Source organism: Pinus tabuliformis, chromosome 3_1 (assembly GCF_031772625.1).
Source record: "Pinus tabuliformis cultivar Carrire ecotype Pingquan chromosome 3_1, CPIR1, whole genome shotgun sequence".
NCBI lineage: Eukaryota > Viridiplantae > Streptophyta > Pinopsida > Pinales > Pinaceae > Pinus > Pinus tabuliformis.
In genome coordinates this window covers 119,434,244-119,456,706 of record NC_142301.1, presented here as the reverse complement: position 1 = coordinate 119,456,706, position 22,463 = coordinate 119,434,244, and the positions used below count along the sequence as shown (strand labels likewise).

The 22,463-nt window shown below is 39.0% G+C and overlaps 1 protein-coding gene across 4 annotated transcripts in view; it reads right to left on the bottom strand.

The window, feature by feature from the left end:
- The window catches only part of MGT10 (magnesium (Mg) transporter 10), a 422,030-nt gene that overhangs the window by 363,988 nt on the left and 35,579 nt on the right, over positions 1-22,463 (bottom strand). The gene's annotated exons all lie outside the window — the stretch shown is intronic.

Genomic DNA, 22,463 nt, shown 5'->3' with positions numbered 1-22,463 from the left:
TCATGGACGTTCTCTGTAAACTGTATGTCAGCGTCTATGGTAGCTCGGATGCTCCCAAAACCATTTTGTGCGTGCGCCCGGGGACCAACCCACCAGATCTGCTCCAAACCCTCGGACGCTCTCTTCCAGTTACTATGTGTGCATCTGAGACTTCCTGTACGCTCTAAAGATCACTCTGTGCGAGCGTCCGAGGACCACTACCTCCAGATCTGCCTTTGAAACCCTGGACACTCCCATAGGCTTCTGTGCCAGTGTCTAGGGCTCTCTAGACAGTGTCTTGACCACTGTGTGCCAAGGTCCAGGGACTAAAATGCCCAGTGCTATGCCAGCGTCCAGGAATCAAAAAACCCTAGATCAGTGCAAGCTTCAACCCTGAGATTTCGAACCCTTGCACAAAATTTCCTTCAACAGACCTGTGTGAACCAAGACAATAAGAGAAGAGAAGATGGCTTTATCAATGTGTCCAAATTAGCTTGAGGTCTATTCTATTAATAGGCTTTCATGAGGGTCCACTTGGGGTTGAGGCCGACCTATCCAATTTAACATGTGCTTAGGGCCAACCTAGCCCAATATAGTGAATATATAAATTCAAAAATCATCTTTCGCTTGTCCAAATAAGGTGATATTTAGGTCGATTTTGGTCCTCTCGAAAAGAGGAATCTAATGCAATCATCATCTCAGTCATTTGATCTGTCCAAGGTGGAATTTGACCGCAGTTGCAAAAATTAACACTTCTTGGCAGGGGGATCACATGGAGGAGGATCTAATGGGTCCATAGGCTCCATGGGATCATCACCAACATCTTTCTCCGATTCGGGCTCAGAAGGGCCTTCTAGTAAGTCCATATCATCATCTTTCTTCTCAGGAGGCAGAGGAGGGTCCCTTGCTTTTTCGAGGGCAGCATCTTCATCGAAGGTTATATCCCTACTAAACTCGAACTTCCTTCGACCAGATATATATATATTTTAAATGCTTTAAAATTTTCACAATACCCAACAAATGTACCTTTCTTTCCGGTGGCTTCCAGCTTGTTCCTCTTATCCTTCGGCACATAAAAGTATATGGGGCAACCAAATATCCTGAGATGTCCAATATCAAGCTTCACACCTGTGAATATTTCTTCAGGAGTCTTATTATCGAAAGCTTGATGAGGAACCCTTTTTTGTACATAGACTATTGTATTTGTAGCTTCTCCCCAAAGGAACTTCGACAGCTTTTGATCATGCAGCATGGCACGAGTTGCTTCTACTATGGACCTATTCTTCCTTTCAGCCACACCATTTTATTCGGGATTGTATGGTACAATAGTCTCCTTCTTGATACCTTCCTTCTTGCAGAAGTCAACAAACTCATTTTCTCTCCACCATTGTCAGACCTTAAGACCTTAATTTTCTTCCCTGTTTGATTCTCTATTAGCGCCTTGAACTCCTTGAACATATCAAAAGCCTCATCCTTAAACTTTAAATTGTAAATCCATGGTTTCCTAGAGAAGTCACCAATGAATGATATAATAGAGATGGCCAGGAAGAGAGTGCATTGGCATGGGTTCACAAAGGTTAGAATGAATGAGTTGAAGAATTTCATTGGTCTTATTCTTGCTGGAGGGGAATGGTCCCCTTGTCTTCTTCGCACTAGCACATCTCAGACATACTCCATCATGATTAGCTTGACATCACACATCCTAGAGACTAACTTCTTCAATTTCAGTAGGGCTTCATGTTGATTTTTGTAGCATCAGATGTGCTCTAGCCTCGAGATTTTGCAGAGAGGCTAAGACACATGCATTCTCCAATACCCAGAAATCGTTTGGGAAAATTCCACCTAGAGATGATTTAATTAAAATAATTAACTTTTTTAAATGGTTCCCTAAGTCTAAACTTAGGAAATTTGGTTAATTAAAGGGTATTAATTAAATCTTGTGTGAATCTTCTAGAAGAAGACGAGGATCAACTCCCAGTTAATCTTAGCCCTTGATTATGTTTTAAATTTTGGTCGTTGGTGCTCCAACAAGAGATTATAAGAAGGAGCTTGATGGGCACTTGGAGAACACATCGAGTGAGAGAGATCAAGAGATCGAATTTCTCAAGAGTAGTAGCGTTGAGTTTCCAGAGAGAGATCGAGTGATCTTCTTGCAGTGAGGGGCAGGGATAGTAGTCCGGAGGAGAGTTTTCCAGATCTGGAGAGTGCAAGGCAGAGAAGGCATAGAGAAGTTCAGAGAGGAAGCGCAGTGCCACAGAGAGGTAGCGCAGAGCTTTAGAGGGAGTTTGAAATTCAGTTGGGAGAGTCAAGATCTAGGTTCAGAAATCGAGGTGTGAGACCGAAGGACCAGAGGATCGAATTTCTAGACAGTAAGAGATCAAAGGAGGAGGTGATGCAAAGCCTAGAGATTGTGACGCAGATTTGCGTAGGTTGACGTAGAGGTTGCGCAGAGGCAGTGTGGGGCTAGCCTTCCAAAGCCTAATCAAGGTCGAATCGCCAGTAACAGTGTGAGATTTTTCTCACTAACTCTTTGCCAGTTTATTCTCTGTATCAGATTGCCAGTTTGGGCATCTAACGATTTGTACTCAGAAACTACTGCATAATAATAAAACCCTCAGCTGCTGCACTGGTTTTCCCAAGTTGGGTTTTTCTGGGGACATTGTCCAAAAACAACTGTGTAAATGTGTGTGTTTATTTCTCTCTAGTGCAGTATTTAGTTTCCGCAGTATTTATTTTGTGTAGGCTACAGTGTATGTATTTCGATATTTGTTGTAGAAAACTGCAAGTAATTTGTTTAAAGGAATTTAACAAATAGGAGAAATATCATCAGTTTGTTGCAGTAGGAATTGGGTCTTCGGTTTTTCACATGGTATCAGAGCACAAATCGTAAGCAGAAGAGCTCAGTTGCAAGCGGAAGAGAGAGTTCGAAAACACTGCGCAAATCATAAGCAGAAGAGCTCAGTTGCAGGCGGAAGAGGGAGTTCGAAAACACTGCGTAGGCAACATTTCGAAACCCCAAAGTGGCAGGACAGTCCATTGACCAGGGGGGCTAATTTTCGTGGAAAATTATTTCTCTGAGTGAGTCGGCAAAGAGTAAATTTTCCGGATCGAAGATTCGCAGAGGTAGAGGGAGCAACGCAGCAGTTTCCACGCAAAGCAGATCTTCAGCTCGGACACAGTCATTTTTGTAGCAGTTGTTGGCATAATAGCATCAGAAGGAGAGGAGAGCACATACTGAAGGAATTCCTTCCTCATAGGACTTCTAGCCAAGAAGTTTGAATTTTCCCAGCATAACAGCAGTAGTTGTGTGCAAGATTTCTCACTCTAGAAGGGAGTGCAAATAGTTGGGAAGCAGTTGCGCAAAGGAGACAAGGAAGCAATTCGACTTTTTTTCAGGAGAGATGACATCAGCTGGGTTGAGAGATCAAGATCGCTTGGACGGAGCCTCCAACTATGTGATCTGGAATGCTAGGATTTCCTGCCTTCTAGATGAGCATGATCTCAAAACTTATGTCGATAGTGTGGGTAGTGGGTGGTGGGCAGCAACAGCCAAACATCAACAGCGCATCAGGAGATGGTGCAGAGATAGAGTGATGCTTCAGTAGGTTGTAGCACTAGAGCACATTCCTCGCTAAGAGGGAGTGTTGATTTCTGTAGCATCGGATGTGCTCTAGCCTCGAGATTTTGCAGAGAGGCTAAAACACGAGCATTCTCCAATACCCAAAAATCGTTTGAGAAAATTCCACATAAAGATGATTTAATTAAAATAATTAACTTTTTTAAATGGTTCCCTAAGTCTAAACTTAGGAAATCTGGTTAATTAAAGGGTATTAATTAAATCTGGTGTGAATCTTCTAGAAGAAGACGAGGATCAACTCCCAGTTAATCTTAGCCCTTGATTATGTTTTAATCTTGGTCGTTGGTGCTCCAACGAGAGATTATAAGAAGGAGCTTGATGGGCACTTGGAGAACACATTGAGTGAGAGAGATCAAGAGATCGAATTTCTCAAGAGTAGCAGCATTGAGTTGTCGGAGAGAGATCAAGTGATCTTCTTGCAGTGAGGAGCAAGGATAGTAGTCCGAAGGAGAGTTTTCCAGATTCGGAGAGTATAAGGCATAGAAGGCATAAAGAGGTTCAGAGAGGCAACGCAGTGCCATGCAGAGGCAGCGCAGAGCTTCAGAGGGAGTTCAAAATTCAACTGGGAGAGTCGAGATCTAGTGCCAGAAGTCGGGGTGTGAGACCGGAGGGCCAGAGGGTCGAATTTCCAGACAGCAAGAGATCAGAGGAGGTGATGCAGAGCCTAAAGATTGTGACGCAGATCTGTGTAGGTTGACGCAGAGGCATCGTGGGGTTAGCCTTCCAGAACCTGATTTGTGTCGAATCTCCAGTAACAGTGTGAGATTTTTCTCACTAACTCTTTGCCAATTTATTCTCTGGAACAAATTTCTAGTTTGGGCATCTAACGATTTGTACTAAGAAACTACTGCATAATAATAAAACCCTCAGTTGTTGCACCAATTTTCCCAAGTTGGGTTTTTCTGGGGACATTGTCCAAAAACAACTGTGTAAATGTGTGTGTTTATTTCTCTCCAGTGCAGTATTTAGTTTCCGCAATATTTATTTTGCGTAGACTGCAGTGTATGTATTTCGATATTTGTTGTAGAAAACTGCAAATAATTTGTTTAAAGGAATTTAACAAATAGTAGAAATATCATCAGTTTGTTGCAATAGGAATCAGGTCATCGATTTTTCACACTTCATAATGTAGATGTGCCAAACTTCAATGCCATAGCTCACTTTTATGATTAATGCCGTAGACCATTATCAGCAAAGGCCTTCCATGACTCTATAAAGTTTTCCATTTCTAGATCCCAATGTGAATGCATCCCTCATGCGGGATTCCATAGGCCATATGAGGACTTTTCCTCTTCTAAAAGCTACTCTCAACCCTTTGTCTTCCAAGGTGGATATGGATAACAAGTTCTTCTTTAGTCCCAGAACATACATAACATCATGAAGAAGAATGGATTCCCTACAGTCCAAACGAAATTTGACAGAACCAAAATGTCTCACAAGATAAGTAGCGTTGTCCCCGAGAATGATCTTTAAATTTGTCTCCATCTCAGACAAATTTCAGAGGACTTCCTTATACCCAAAGAAATTTCTAGAATCCCCACTATCTACCAACCAACTATCATATGAATCTAGAGGGGAAGAACTAGAAAGAGCAGAAATAAGAATGTATTTAGATTGGCTAGCAGCTACATTATTTTCATGCCTAGGATTTCTAGTTCTCTTTTGAGGACGATAGTTATCTTCTCGATCATCAGGGGCATCTCTTCTTCTTCTATCATCACCTCTTATTCTATAATCGCTTCTTCTCCTATCATTATACTTGTTGTTGTTGTAGCCTCAGTTGGATCTTGGAGCATCTCTCTTTCTTGGACAGTCTCAGGCATAGTGACCATACTTGTGGCAGTTGAAGCATTCAACTTGAGACTTGTCTTTTCTAAACCTTCTCTTAGATTCCTTGGATTCGAGAGAAGACTTTCTTGGATTGGATGGTCTCCCTCTACCTTTCCTCTTCTTGTCTTGTACAACAAATGCAAAGGGCTCTCCTTCTTCATGCTTTTGAATCCTTCCTCGAGCAATCATCTTGGTTTCCTCTTGTGTGCATTGTCCAACGAGCTCATCAAATGTCGGGAGTCTATTATTGTTGCTTATAGTAGTAATGAATGTTTCCCAAATAGGAGGAAGACCTTGAAGAGTGATCATCGCCAACTCTTTATCATATATAGGCTCACCAGCAGTGTGCAATTGATCCCTTAGTTGGGATACCCTCATGATATAGGATTGCACAAATTCTCCCTTGTTCATTTTCAATTCCTTGAGTTTGTTCTTCAAGGAGAGGATGTGGTTCAGGTTGTTGACTTCATACATCCCAACCAGCTTATCATAGATATCCTTCAATTTTTTCAAGCTTCCAACATAAACAAGTAAATGATCTTGCAAACCATCAATGAGAATTTTCTTGGCTTTGAGGTCACCTTTCTTGTACTTGGACTTGATAGCAACGGAAGCATTCTTCATAGGCTCAGGTACCTTTCCTTGCACATATTCCAAAACATCATTGTCATCCAATATAACTTCCAACCTGATCTTCCAAGCAACAAAGTTTGATGAATCACCCAACTTCTCATTATCCTTGAAGAAAGAGGTAGTCATCTTGTCCAAATCAAATAGGCTCCTTCAACTCCTTTCAAAGATGATTGCTCTTGATTCTTGTCTCCTTGGACTTGTTCTTCACCTTAGCTCTAATCCCATGTTAATTTTCCACTATTCTATGTTGTTACAATCACTTTAGCTCAATTATTATCTTCAATTAGCAATCTTTCCAAAACAATTTAATCTTCCAATGATCAATATAAATTGTAGATAGAACAGTAATTGCAATGAACAGTGTTGTCGCGCAGATTGACACGACAACGCTCAGACCGGGGGCTGTCACTCTTATCCCCGATCCCTCCGTTTAAGCCTGTCTCCCGCGGCTAAGGGGGGTAGTCCCTGTGAGATGATGAGACCAACTGTCGACCAGTTGGTTGGGAGACACGAGATACGATATAAAAAGCACTCGATGGATTTGATTAATTTAGCAGACCAGTGCCTTAAGAGATTGTGGTTAAAACGATTACTTGTTAAATGATATAAAAATATGGACCATGAACAGCAATCATCTATCATCAGCTAAATCACAATGCTCTTAGAATGACCAAAACGATATCCAGCAATTGAGAATTTTCAAAAAAAAAAGAATGCTTTAAACCACCACGAATCATAAACCATTAACCAGATATCAATTTCGCATCTCGACTTGAAAATTTAGATCTCAGCATGAAAGATATGACAATGAAAAACCACTGAATCTGGCAAAATAATTTTCCACGAGATTTTTATATTTTTTTTTTTTTAAATTAAATCTTTTTTTTTTTTTATTTTTTTTTTCAATATTATAAAAATGAAAATTAAAAATCTAAAAAATTTAAAATCTATTCTGAAACTAAACTATAAATAAAAAATTAAACTAAACCAAAAATCTTTTTTTTTTTTATTTATTTATTTACTTTTTTTTTTATTATAAAAATAATCTAAATCTAAAATTTATGAAAACTTTAAACATAAAATCTAATTAAAACAAAAACTAAATCAAAATCTAATTAAAACTAAGCTTAATCCTAAACCAAACTTAAAAATAAATTAAAATCTAACCTAAAGCTAATCTAAAACATAAATAATATAAAACTAAAAAAATTAAATCCTAAAAAAGGGCATATACGACATGTCTTTTTTTTTTGTGAGTTTACATGAAACTAAAACAGGAAACTATTAAAATCTAAGAATTAAAATACGTAACTAAAACAAATTCAAATAAAAAAGGAAATCTACGTTAAACAAAACAAATCTGCGCTTAACCTACGAAATTATGAAAAAATCGAAGAACCAAAAATCAAAAACGTTGAAACTTATGACGTCTCAGCTTCTGGAGGAAGAAGCGTAACCCTGGATTGACTGAAATACGTGATGCAATAAGACGGCGACAGAGAAAAACAAAAACGATCTTACCAACAACACGCAGGTATACGTGAAGACGCTGGCTGGACTTGAGTCGCTTTCTGAGCCGTTGGTATCGATTTGAGACTGTGCGTTTGCGGTGAGTGGAGCAGAGCGTAAACACTTCTGCTGTTTCCAGTTCAGGACGGCGGACGAGCCAGCGTTGAATCTCGGCGCTGCTTTCGGATTGACGTGGATGGAATCGGTTTTTATATTATACCACAAGACTGAAACGAAAACGCATCCACGATATTGATTGTGTAGTATGCTACCTGGTTCTTCAGCTGTTCCGTTGTTGAGAAATGGGCACGATTTATGTGTGGAAACCCTCTGAGCCAGTGATAGCCTGTGGATCGATCTCCTGAGAGACGCAGATAACCCACAGTGATGATTGGCTGCGTGGATTAATGCGCAGTGATTGACTGACGTTTGAATGATCTCTTAGCCGCAGAGAACTTTCCTTTATCATCTGGCCCGTATCATTTATTTGCAGGTGCGTGGATCATACGGAAAACTGCTCACGGATTCAGATAACCCACAGTATGATTACCGTCTAGCAGTCACGCCATTTGCAGTATGCCTTTATGCTGATAGACTGCGGCTCAGACAATGGATGCAAGGACACAACTAATAATCTCTTTTCAGCTTCGATGCCTTGTGTTTTCAGACGGCTTTGATCGTATGGTTTGCAACTTTAAATGATGGAGGTCTGCGTGGCTTGGCCCTCAGATCGATACCTGGTGTTTGCTTCTGCCACCTGAAATCACCCAAAAATAATAAAAACCAAAATCAAAATCCTAAATAAACCTGACCTAAGCAAAACTAAAATTGAAACCCTAGATCAGAAAATTCTGAAACCCTAAGACAGCTGATTAATTTACAAATTTGGCCCCTTAGCAGCCAGATTCATCAATAAGCACAGAAAATATTTAAAGAACAGAAATTTCAGATTGTCATTGTGAAAAAACTTCAGAAAATCTCTCATGCAAATCAGAAAATAAAACTGAATGATAGACCCAGGATCAAATCCAACTGGGCTCAGCGAAAAATGCTTGCGGGAGTTGGCTGGTTCAGCCGAGAACTTCCCCTAACGCCCACCAAATCTTCTTCAATAAGGGTTTTTCTGCACAGCTCAGAACAACCATCAGTAAAGAGGGCAAAAGTGCTGCTAGATCTCAAAAAGTAATGGAGATACATGTCATTACTTCAGAAACCCTAACAACACTCAAACCCTAGCAAGTGAACAAGATACCTGTGCTCACACTACTCTACAAAAAAGCTATTATTAATGGCTGAAAATAAAATATGCAGAAACTTAAACAATCTCACAGCATTTCAAGAGAGTAACACCAGCAGAATATGGACCCCAAAGTCTTCTTTTATTAACTAGAAACAGATTTACAAGAGAGCTTCTTCAGTACCAGACTCACAGATTGAATGATCTGAAAATGACCCCTAGCACCCTATTTAAAGGAAATGATCCCAACGGCTAGTTCGAGTGATCCATGTAGAAATGATCTCGACCGTTGATGAGGATCAAGACATCTCTTGATCTCATCCGTCGATTTATTCACTTAAAATATTATTATTTTATTAGTTAGGGTTTTTGCTTTATTTTATTTTTATTTTTTTATTATTTTTTATTTATTTCATTTTTTAATTTTTATTTATTTTATTATTTTATTATTTTTATCCATTTTTTAATTTCTTAATTCATTTTAAAATGGATCATCGAACTAAGCCTTCGGAAACATCACCTAGGACCTAGGACTTAGGACTCATGAGGGGATTTAAAACATTTTTCGACCCTCATGACACATTACATCATGACTTTTACAATTTACATCTTAAGGGAGAAAACCCCTTTAACATAGACCCTCACAAATCACCCAGTTCTGCGACACAACTATAATCTAGCAGATCAACACACTAGGATTCTCCTAAAATTCCAATGACAAAATCCATCCCGGCTTTGGGGTCAGGTTTGAAGGAAAACTCTGCCGATCCATGGATCGGTGAGACAAAAAACCTTCCGGGACGTAGATTACCACTAGAAAGTTAGGTCCACCTAGGCAATTCACATACATGACTCATATCTGCTAAGATTATTTACAATTAATACATGCAGAGTGGGTTTACAATTAGATTGATCAAGCTGCTGATGACTGCTGGATGGCATGGACACGCTGATCAGGTGCTGCCCCTTTTCTTTGCAAGAAAAATGGGGTGTACTGCATGGGTAGTTGACCGGTAGAGGTCAACATCTGGCTCTACTTGGGGAGACGTTGCTGCTTGCAGGAATGTGAGAATCCAGAATCTGCATCCATACAACACAAAAATAAGTAGCGTCCATCCAAAAATCAGCATATACATTAAGCACAGGAAAGAAAAAAGCTCTTCATTTATTAACTATCTAAAGCAGAAATGAAAATGCGAAAAAACAAAGAGTAGGGTTAAAAATACGATACAAAAGATGCCCCATGGCATCAGATGTGTTCAATAAAGTGCATACTGAGCATTTGCCTGCTTTCAGGCAAATCTGTTGGCTGCTTGTCGGATGTGCCATGTCCAATTTTGCATATGGTAGGACTCTTTCCTATCCGAAAATCAAGCTGCTCACGGCCGTCTGATGCATCAAATCTTCTTCTTATTTTCTTTCTCTTACGTTTTTTCTTTCTGGCAGGTTGAATTACTGATGACCTGGAACTTTTTGTTTCAAAACTATCAGATGAAGTATGCGTGATATGTCTTTCTTTAACCTGCATCTGATCTTTATCATTCTTAAGTCTATCCGGATCACCTTCAATTAACCACCTAATGACCTCCTCATAATAAGATGGAACTTGTTGCGGCAAATGAGAAGGCTCCTGGTTTCTCTTATCATCTGACCATTGTTGAATCTTTTGAACTTGTATTCTAATGGCATCCATCTGACTAGAGCATTCATCCCTTATAGCACTGATTTGTATGGCATGGTGTTCTTGCATGTGTTTTATTACTTTATCATTCTTTTCCTTTATGTCCATCAAGCAATGTTGCATGAAATTTATTTCTTCTTTATGATTCGCTTGCATGTCAGCCAACTGATTGTTATGATTGAACGTCATAGAGTCAATTTCCCTATCATGATCAGCTTTCATGGTCACCATATTTTCCTCTAAGACTGACATCTTGCTTTGCATGCTTCTAATTTCTGTTTCATATTTAATTTTCATGGCCTCAATTTCCTTAGCATGCTGATTTTGCATAATCTCTATCTCCCTATTACGTTTTTCAAGGTGGGTGCACAAAGTTCTCACGTCATTGACATAATTAGTTTGATTAGCCTCCATTAGATCTTGTATAATTTGCTTTTGCTCTTCCTTTTCATTGTCATTTGTCCCTGATTTTTCACTATCATGAACTTGGTCTGCGATATTTCCGGTGGATGACACATTCTGATCTTGAAAACTTTCTTCAACAGCTGGATTTTTTATAAGATTACTTTCTTTCGTTTGCACAATTTTAGAGGTAGAAGGCAAGCTGTTTGGACTATCATATCTATCTTTAAAAGCATTGAGAATGTCTTGTAAAGAAGTGAAAAAATCATTAGGAAAATTATTAAACCAATTCAAGGCATCACCCTCTAAAGAATGGACAAATAGACGCATCTTGAAATCTTCATGATTATATTGAGGAAGTCTACAATATATGATCATTACACAAGTAAACATGTTTAAATGATGTCTAACAGCGACCGGATCATCACCCGAGAACTTAAATAATTTAGAAATGGCCTCTTTCGGAAGATCATGGAGATTATCAGTAAAATGACATGGTTTACATGAATAATCCATGATGAACAATAAGGGATCAAATGGATGATAGAAAGAGATTTATGCTCAAGAAAATTAAGAGATGAAAGAAGTGGAGTCGCCACTTGAACAATGAATCTGATTCTAGGATCCAAAAAGTAACCACAAGCAGATATGAGGAAAGCTTCTTGTCTGGGAAAAATGAGAAAGTGGAGTCGCCACCCAAACAAGAAACAAACCGAAGATATGCCACTGATATGGCGAAAAATAAAGCAATAAAAGATCCAAATGATAACCCAAAAGGTTGAATTTGCCAGCTCAAAATGAGAGATGAGAAAGATGAGAAGGTGAATGTCGATGAAACTTCCAGGAACAGAAAAACTCTGTCCCCGGCAACGGCGCCAAAAAATGTTGGCGCTGCCGGGCCAGATGAAAAGATAAGAAATGAGAAAAAAGATTGTCGTTGAAACGCCGAGAAAACAATGTCCCCAGCAACGGCGCCAAAAAATGTTGTCGCGCAGATTGACACGACAACGCTCAGACCGGGGGCTGTCACTCTTATCCCCGATCCCTCCGTTTAAGCCTGTCTCCCGCGGCTAAGGGGGGTAGTCCCTGTGAGATGATGAGACCAACTGTCGACCAGTTGGTTGGGAGACACGAGATACGATATAAAAAGCACTCGATGGATTTGATTAATTTAGCAGACCAGAGCCTTAGGAGATTGTGGTTAAAACGATTACTTGTTAAATGATATAAAAATATGGACCATGAACAGCAATCATCTATCATCAGCTAAATCACAATGCTCTTAGAATGACCAAAACGATATCCAGCAATTGAGAATTTTCAAAAAAAAATGAATGCTTTAAACCACCACGAATCATAAACCATTAACCAGATATCAATTTCGCATCTCGACTTGAAAATTTAGATCTCAGCATGAAAGATATGACAATGAAAAACCATTGAATCTGGCAAAATAATTTTCCACGAGATTTTTATATTTTTTTATTTTTTTTTTAAATTAAATCTTTTTTTTTTTTTTTTTTTTTTTTCAATATTATAAAAATGAAAATTAAAAATCTAAAAAATTTAAAATTTAAAATCTATTCTAAAACTAAACTATAAATAAAAAATTAAACTAAACCAAAAATCTTTTTATTTTTTTTTATTTTTTATTTTTTTTTCATTATAAAAATAATCTAAATCTAAAATTTATGAAAACTTTAAACATAAAATCTAATTAAAACAAAAACTAAATCAAAATCTAATTAAAACTAAGCTTAATCCTAAACCAAACTTAAAAATAAATTAAAATCTAACCTAAAGCTAATCTAAAACATAAATAATATAAAACTAAAAAAATTAAATCCTAAAAAAGGGCATATACGACATTTCTTTTTTTTTTTGTGAGTTTATATGAAACTAAAACAGGAAACTATTAAAATCTAAGAATTAAAATACGTAACTAAAACAAATTCAAATAAAAAAGGAAATCTACGTTAAACAAAACAAATCTACGCTTAACCTACGAAATTATGAAAAAATCGAAGAACCAAAAATCAAAAACGTTGAAACTTATGACGTCTCAGCTTCCGGAGGAAGAAGCGTAACCCTGGATTGACTGAAATACGTGATGCAATAAGACGGCGACAGAGAAAAAAAAACAAAAACGATCTTACCAACAACACACAAGTATACGTGAAGACGATGGCTGGACTTGAATCGCTTTCTGAGCCGTTGGTATCGATTTGAGACTGTGCGTTTGCGGTGAGTGGAGCAGAGCGTAAACACTTCTGCGGTTTCCAGTTCAGGACGGCGGACGAGCCAGCGTTGAATCTCGGCGCTGCTTTCGGATTGACGTGGATGGAATCGGTTTTTATATTATACCACAGGACTGATACAAAAACGCATCCACGATATTGATTGTGTAGTATGCTACCTGGTTCTTCAGCTGTTCCGTTGTTGAGAAATGGGCACGATTTATGTGTGGAAACCCTCTGAGCCAGTGATAGCCTGTGGATCGATCTCCTGAGAGACGCAGATAACCCACAGTGATGATTGGCTGCGTGGATTGCGCAGTGATTGACTGACGTTTGAATGATCTCTTAGCCGCAGAGAACTTTCCTTTATCATCTGGCCCGTATCATTTATTTGCAGGTGCGTGGATCATACGGAAAAATGCTCACGGATTCAGATAACCCACAGTATGATTACCGTCTAGCAGTCACGCCATCTGCAGTATGCCTTTATGCTGATAGACTGCGGCTCAGACAATGGATGCAAGGACACAACTAATAATCTCTTTTCAGCTTCGATGCCTTGCGTTTTCAGACGGCTTTGATCGTATGGTTTGCAACTTTAAATGATGGAGGTCTGCGTGGCTTGGCCCTCATATCGATACCTGGTGTTTGCTTCTGCCACCTGAAATCACCCAAAAATAATAAAAACCAAAATCAAAATCCTAAATTAACCTGACCTAAGCAAAACTAAAATTGAAACCCTAGATCAGAAAATTCTGAAACCCTAAGACAGCTGATTAATTTACAAATTTGGCCCCTTAGCAGCCAGATTCATCAATAAGCACAGAAAATATTTAAAGAACAGAAATTTCAGATTGTCATTGTGAAAAAAAACTTCAGAAAATCTCTCATGCAAATCAGAAAATAAAACTGAATGATAGACCCAGGATCAAATCCAACTGGGCTCAGCGAAAAATGCTTGCGGGAGTTGGCTGGTTCAGCCGAGAACTTCCCCTAACGCCCACCAAATCTTCTTCAATAAGGGTTTTTCTGCACAGCTCAGAACAACCATCAGTAAAGAGGGCAAAAGTGCTGCTAGATCTCAAAAAGTAATGGAGATACCTGTCATTACTTCAGAAACCATAACAACACTCAAACCCTAGCAAGTGAACAAGATACCTGTGCTCACACTACTCTACAAAAAAGCTATTATTAATGGCTGAAAATAAAATATGCAGAAACTTAAACAATCTCACAGCATTTCAAGAGAGTAACACCAGCAGAATATGGACCCCAAAGTCTTCTTTTATTAACTAGAAACAGATTTACAAGAGAGCTTCTTCAGTACCAGACTCACAGATCGAATGATCTGAAAATGACCCCTAGCACCCTATTTAAAGGAAATGATCCCAACGGCTAGTTCGAGTGATCCATGTAGAAATGATCTCGATCGTTGATGAGGATCAAGACATCTCTTGATCTCATCCGTCGATTTATTCACTTAAAATATTATTATTTTATTAGTTAGGGTTTTTGCTTTATTTTTTTTTATTTTTTTATTATTTTTTATTCATTTCATTTTTTAATTTTTATTTATTTTATTATTTTATTATTTTTATCCATTTTTTAATTTCTTAATTCATTTTAAAATGGATCATCGAACTAAGCCTTCGGAAACATCACCTAGGACCTAGGACTTAGGACTCATGAGGGGATTTAAAACATTTTTCGACCCTCAGGACACATTACATCATGACTTTTACAATTTACATCTTAAGGGAGAAAACCCCTTTAACATAGACCCTCACAAATCACCCAGTTCTGCGACACAACTATAATCTAGCAGATCAACACACTAGGATTCTCCTAAAATTCCAATGACAAAATCCATCCCGGCTTTGGGGTCAGGTTTGAAGGAAAACTCTGCCGATCCATGGATCGGTGAGACAAAAAAACCTTCCGGGACGTAGATTACCACTAGAAAGTTAGGTCCACCTAGGCAATTCACATACATGACTCATATCTGCTAAGATTATTTACAATTAATACATGCAGAGTGGGTTTACAATTAGATTGATCAAGCTGCTGATGACTGCTGGATGGCACGGACACGCTGATCAGGTGCTGCCCCTTTTCTTTGCAAGAAAAATGGGGTGTACTGCATGGGTAGTTGACCGGTAGAGGTCAACAAACAGTAAGAGACAATCAAGAGCAATAACAAGAGATACCAAATTTGGTCAAATACCAAGGAAAAACCCACAACAGGGAAAACCCTTTCAAATTCTTCTTCTTATTAGATTGTCATAAAATGTTCAACAGAGAGATACAATGATTCCATTCATCAACAACAAAGTCAAAGTCAAATCTTTGACCATCCAACAAAACCAACATCCAAAGTCTACTAGATGAACCCAAAAATCAAATCTGGTCAAACTATCAAATCTGCAATTATGCTCAAAGTCAACAGCAGTCAAAGAAGCCCTAACCAGTCACAAGTCAATGGTCAAAACTATCCTCCAAGAGCTCGATCAACAATCAAAAGATTCGACCTCCAAAAAATCATGATCAAACCTAGTAAACAAAGAGAGAAAGTTTGCAGTCAACTACATTCAAAGTGCCCATATTTCCTTGGTATTTGTGCCAATAAATGCAACCTGTTACCCACCACCAGTGGGTGACCCCTATAGAGAAATTTTCTCCTAGATTTGTCTTCAACCAACAACCAGCAACCCCTTGCAACCACTAGATAGCTCGATGTGCCACCATTCTTTGCCACCTAAGCTAGTTATTGTGTGCCCTCACCCATCTATTATAATCGTATGTTTGAAGGTGTGGGCCTTCCAACCCCGAAGGTATGGCTTTTCATTATGTAATTGGGTGTCTATACTTACTTTTCTTGGACACATTTGGACATGGATTAGTGGGGGGATTTGGCAATAAGAATGGGCTTGCATTGTACCCTTGTTCCCTTATCCCAACTTGGTGGTTAATCTTGTATCCTGGTCCCATGGGATCTCCTCTATTGGCTACTAGCTTTAGGAGTGGCACTATGTAGGAAACCCAGATTTTGGTTGTGTGGTCCCCACTACCCCGACACCATATATCTCACTCCCCTCCGCTCATCATAACCCTTTTTCACACTTTTCCTATCTAGGTCAACATTTGTCCATTGGGTCCATAAGGAGTTCGCTTCCCCCTCCTCTTGTCCACACTTTGGGTCAGCCCTAATCCCTGGAACGATGCCCCAAAGGTTGATGCGCTAAAAAGAAAGTTAAAAGCATAATTGGGCTATTTACAATAAGAAATGTACCACAAAATGCAAAATATGGTTGGGATATAAAAATTTAGCACATGGGCAAAAGCCAAATGTGAGCTCTGCCCCCTATGGCCATCACCCTGGTTCCTAGGGCCCATATGAGTGCCCCCCTGCATCATTGAGGAACTCGTGATTGTCCCAAGCCCTGGTAGGCGATGAACTACCCAACCTTAAGGGGGTAATCATTGCTTTGTTATACACATCATGCTCTCATCCCCTAAAGCCCCAAGCAGTTAAAAGAAAGAAAAATCAATAAAAGGCAAAAGGCATATGAAGAAGGGTGGAAAAACAATGGTCGGGGTAACTCATGTACCATGATTTCTCCCTTCTACATCTAAACACCCAATGTATAGGCTTCCCTTGTTATAGCTACCCTTGTACCATGGCATGTAGCTTGGAGCCTTCCTTGTTGCTCCACTCTATTATGCCATCATTTCACATGACACCTACCATTTCATAGATGTACCATGGACTTGTTAGTTCCTTACAGATTGAAACCACCTAATAGGGTCCTTTATTAACCTCTCTTGTAGAGCTTGATGACACCTGTACACACCAAAGCCCATTTGGAAAGGCATGCCACTATGAAATGTCCACTTTTTCCCCTAGTTAGCAAGTTTATTTACTCAACTACACTAATGGATTGTTGTACTGGAAGGTGAGGAGATGCATTGGACCTTACACAAGATTGTAGATGGGCCTCCACTTGGACTTGGTCTCTTGATACAGGGTTTAAGCCCTCCAGACGGTCACAATGGCACTTGTAGGGTGAGCAGTAAAGCATTGATTGCCATGCCATGGGCTTCTTCAGCACCACACACTACTTGTTCATGCCCCAGTCATACAGAGATCATGATGCACTTGGACCACGTTGCCCAACTGGCCACACATTTGCACCTAATCCACTTGGACCACTTGGCAGTTGATCCAGGTGGGGTTTTGTCTCATCCAGAGAGACATAGGAGGGCACATGTCATCATTCTATCCTTTTATGATGGAGCATCAACGTGTTTGATCCAACTGGAGACCCATGAGACCATTGATTGTGCCCCACAGCCACTTGGAAGCACCACGGGATGTTTTTCTTGGAAATCAAGGGGCCAACCCCTTGATCATCATTTTGGGGCCCTCCTCTTCGTCATGGCACATTGGGGACTCATCTAGGCTCGAACGACCCTTTGCACCATTATTTTATCATTTTGGCCTCATTAGGAAGGCTTATTTTACACATTTGAGCTATTTGGTGGGTTTGTCACCAAAGTTATAGTTACTTTGCACATTAAAACATTTTTAGGGGGCTTCATTAGGCTAATTAGTCCATTCAAACTTATGAGAGATTCATATAATTTGAAAAGAGCCTCATTTTGTAACACACCATCATTTGGATTGGGATTTTCTCTTGTGAAATAATTCTAACTTGCGATTGATGGACGAAATTGGATGTTATTGATGCATTTTGATATTTGGGATTTTCGCTATCTTGTCTTGGAGCTTCTATTTGCAAGTTTGATGGATGGATATATTCGCATTATCTTGTAAGTGCCATTTGATGCTATTTCTTACAATGTTGCATGTCTAATGTATAGAATATCTTGTCATAATCTTATATGTGCCCTAATTTGATGTGAATTCATGAAAACACTAGGATTATTGAAGTATTGCATGCATTACTCATTAGATATTGTGAATGAATGTTCCTAGAGGCTCGTTTTGCACCTTGCATCCTCGAATCTCCATCAATCCTTGCCAAGCGAAGTATAAATACCTATAATAGTCGAGTTGTTACTTCCTTAGGGTTAGCAAAGAGCTACATAGGTCTCCTTGATAGAGAGAAGACCTTAAATCAAAAGAAATCTTGACTCCATTTCTCCCAATTGACAAGGCACTTGTCTTAATCCTAGGTGATCAAAACTAAAACCTATTTCTTTCACCTTTTACAAATTATGCCTTAACCCTAGAAGGTCAACTAGGGCCTAGTGCGAATTGCTTTAGGAGTGGTCGTTTTGAGAGCGAATTGGTAGGTTACTGTGCTATAGTGTCCTCTATTAGCCCTCCCAATTTGAGGCAATTCCCATGGCTAGTTTGAAAGAAATCTCAAGCCCTAGCTCCAACATTGATTCTACCTCTAAAACTTGTTTGGTTAGTGGCATTCCAAAGGTCTCTTGCTCTTTAAAAACTCTAAGGAAGTTGAACATTTTGTATCCATTCTCATCCGTGCTTGACCTAGAAATATCATTGAAGATCATCCTCTTGATAATCTTTACAAGCCCTAGGTCTTGCTTGGATTTTCCATAGGTCTCTCTAGTGGTGTCAAACCTTATATGGTAGTCATCTTATAAATCCCTTAAAGAGGTCTTGCCTCCTTACGATGCCTTAGGTCTAGGAATATCCCTTTTAATTGAATAACCTTTCCTCGTAGGTCTAGGTCTCCTCATAAGCCTTTCTTGGAGAGCCATTAGCACTGCGCCATTATTTAAGTCTCTCCTGTGAATGGACCTTGGAAATCACACCATACCTTATCATTGATCTTACCAATCAAGTGATTTCCCTCATACCGAGACTCCTCCCATCGGTGAAAGTCTGTAAAGAGCAGGGGACACTCACTGAGGTGACAGTGGATCTTTGTCCCAATGTTCTGATTTGGTCTAGTAGTTGTCCCTTAGGTACCCCTCCTAGCACCCTTGCTAGATTGCGTGGCAACATGGCCTTTCAAACAAGTCCAAAATTGGTCAAACCAAGTCAAAGAGTCACAAAACAAAGTTGGTCAATGCTTTTCAAAGTCTCCCAAATAGAAAGTCAACGTTGATTTCAGAACTACCTCCAAACCCTTCGCATATATGAAGAGAACCCTACAATATTTCATATGTACGAACCAATAGAGAGAAGAGAGAGATGCTTGATGTGATGTCTCCAAATGAGGTGCCTTGACTTGTATTTATAGGCATTGGAGGAGGGCTAATTTGTCTTCTAAGCCAACCTTGATTTTTGTGTCATTGTGGGTTTTTACTTTAAAAATACATTTTTTCCTTAACCAAATTAAATTCTTCCAAGGGCAATTTGGGGCTTCTCTAGATGAGGAAGATTGTCCAATGGAGGGAATTTGTCCCTGAGCTACCAAATTAACATGAAACCCAACCTTGGGAGAAAACCCAACAACTTTTCTTTAGGAGAAATCATTCTTCAACAAGATTTACAAATCAACGATTTGTCTAGAAATATGTGCCAATATCCAAGTCAAATTTCCAGTCAAACCTGGTCAAATTCCAACAAGACTATATTAGTCAAAACCAATCAAAAGTCAAGGCTATTCAGGCAGTCAACCTGTGGTCAACTCTAGCATTCTGCAATCAACTTTGCAGCCTACAGTCAACTCTTGCATCCTGTAATCAACTCTACAGCATGCGGTCAACCTGTGGTCAACTTTAGCATTCTGCAATCAACTTTGTAACCTGCGGTCAAATCTTGCAGCCTGCAATCAACTCTGCAGCATGCGGTCAACTCTAAGACCTACGATCAATTTTGAGGCCTATGATCAACCCAACTTTTGCAGCCTGCGATCAATTCTATGGCTTGCAATCAACTCTACGGCCTGCGGTCAACTCTTGCGCCCTCTGGTCAAATCTTGCTGCCTACAGTCAACTCTTGCGCCCTCTGGTCAAATCTTGCTGCCTACAGTCAACTCTGCGACATGCGGTCAACTCTACGACCTGCAGTCAACTCTTGTGGCCTACGGTCAACTCTGCGGCTTGTGGTCAACTCCTACAGCGTGCAGTGAACTCCTATGCCCTGCAATCAACCCTGCAACCTGGTCAAATCTCAGCCAACAGCAATCAAACTCGGCCCTCTATCACACGTGTGGCTATCCAATGAAGAAAGATAGACCTTAGAAAATCTGATTTTTTCTTACTTAGACTTGTTCTTCGTTGGTGTAGAAATGAAGCATCACAATGCCTATTTATACAAGTTGAATGGTGTGAAAAACCGCAAGGGGCACATCCCTTCACCTTCCTAGGGCGACTTGATGCTCCAAAGTATATATTTTTATTTTTATTTTCTTAGACCAACATGGGGACCTCTTTAGTCATTCGGGAATACCTCCTAATGCTACAAAAAATCAACAAAAACAAGCAAATAAACCCAAGTGCTCTAGTAAGGGAGGGTCCAAGTGGTCAAAAGGAAGTCAACCTATCTCAATATGATCAAATCAAGGTGAAAATGTGTGCACAAAGGGTAGCACTCCACATAAATTATGGTATACATCTCTAATAAAGTGAAATGGTCATAAAAAACCACACCATGAGCTAGGATGCTCTCACTAGGAGGGTGTAAATCATCTACATCAACAATCACTTGAGAACCAAAGTAAAAGGGTCAAGAAGCTAAGCACTTTCTAATAAAGTGATGTAACCATAAAGTGTGCCCTCAACAAGTGAAGTATAACTCACTGTACCAAAAGACATCACCACCTAGGTAAAATGTATCATAAATCCCATCTAACCATGTCTCACAAATGAATAACCAAATGAAATGCTCATATCATAAATCAATTGTACCATCATACCTATGGAAACACATCAAGATATCACTAGTGCTTCCACTAGGCTCCTAGGGCATAGGCAAGTAATTGTACACTATCCACTTCCCTCTGAACAACACACACCAAACTATCAAGGTAATTAGTCAATATAAAATAGCATAAGGGTAATTCTAGGCAAAGTGTGTGCACCCATAAAATACCCCTTGCATCTATCAAATGATCAATCAATGTCATCAAAATATTTGTCCTATGCAACTGAGTGTGTCCTCATGTAATATGAGAGGTAACCACTAGCTTTAACACGTGGACATGTGCTTTATAATTTTCTCTCGAGAGTATAAGCCAATGCATTTTAATAATAGAATTTTTCCTGAATTGAGGGTTCTCCATAGTAAATCCTACATGTATTTGTTTGTTGTTGTTAACATTTCCAAGTTGTTCTAATTTAACTTTTGCAACTAGTATCTCATGTTGTTAAATGAAGAAACAACATAAAATTATTTTCTGTAAATTAAGATCTATTGTAACCAATTCCCTAAAGGCATAGCTTCAACAATTTAGGAATCAATGGAGTGGATTTCTTGGCATAAATTTATGGGTATCTCAAGTTAATTCTTCCCTGGGTAATCAAAATTTGTGTGTCTAAATCAAATGGTAAGTGTATTCTTTTGAACTAAGATTCCACTTATTATGATAAGCCTAACACACCAAAGTTAGCATTATGAGGTAATGGTTGGCATCATTCAAACTGGTAGCTTTTCAGCTATAGTAGCCGCAAGTTGGACGTATCTATTCCACCAAAGTGACCCAAGATTCACGCCTAGCCCCAATCATTGTAGCATTTATGAGTACATATCCACAAGAACAAGCATGTCACTTAAATAGAGATGAACCCAGACGAGGGTTATATTAACTACCCGCTTTCACTAACCCAACAACCAACTTTTATTTGAATAGTATGTTTAACCTCAAGTTACCAAACCTTTCTAAATCTTGCACCATGCTTGCATTGCAGGCTCCTAATATCCTTGGTTCCTATCATGCTCCTCTTAAGCTAGGACATATCATATGAATGAGAAGGATCTAAGGAAAGTTCCAGAAGGGATGCCATGAATCTTATGTCTGTTCTATGAGGGAACCTCTCTAAAAAATAAAAAGCAATACAAAGTAACAAATAGGAAAAACGAAAGACCATAAAAGAGGGTGCAGAATGCTATTATATAAACTTCAATATATTGACTTGCCTCTGGAATAGTTAATTTTATAATAATAGTGAATAAATATTTTTAACTGCTTTACACTTTATATATCTATATCCTTTTGAAAAACTCAATTTAATAAATCCCCAAAGCCTAATGTTTTAAGCTTTTGTCACAATTGCAGCTACATTCACTTCAAGTTTCATGGTTCTAGTAAGTTTGAGTTACCTAATTTAACTCATGATTTCAATGAGAGATGATAATACAGGATTTTCCATTTATAAATT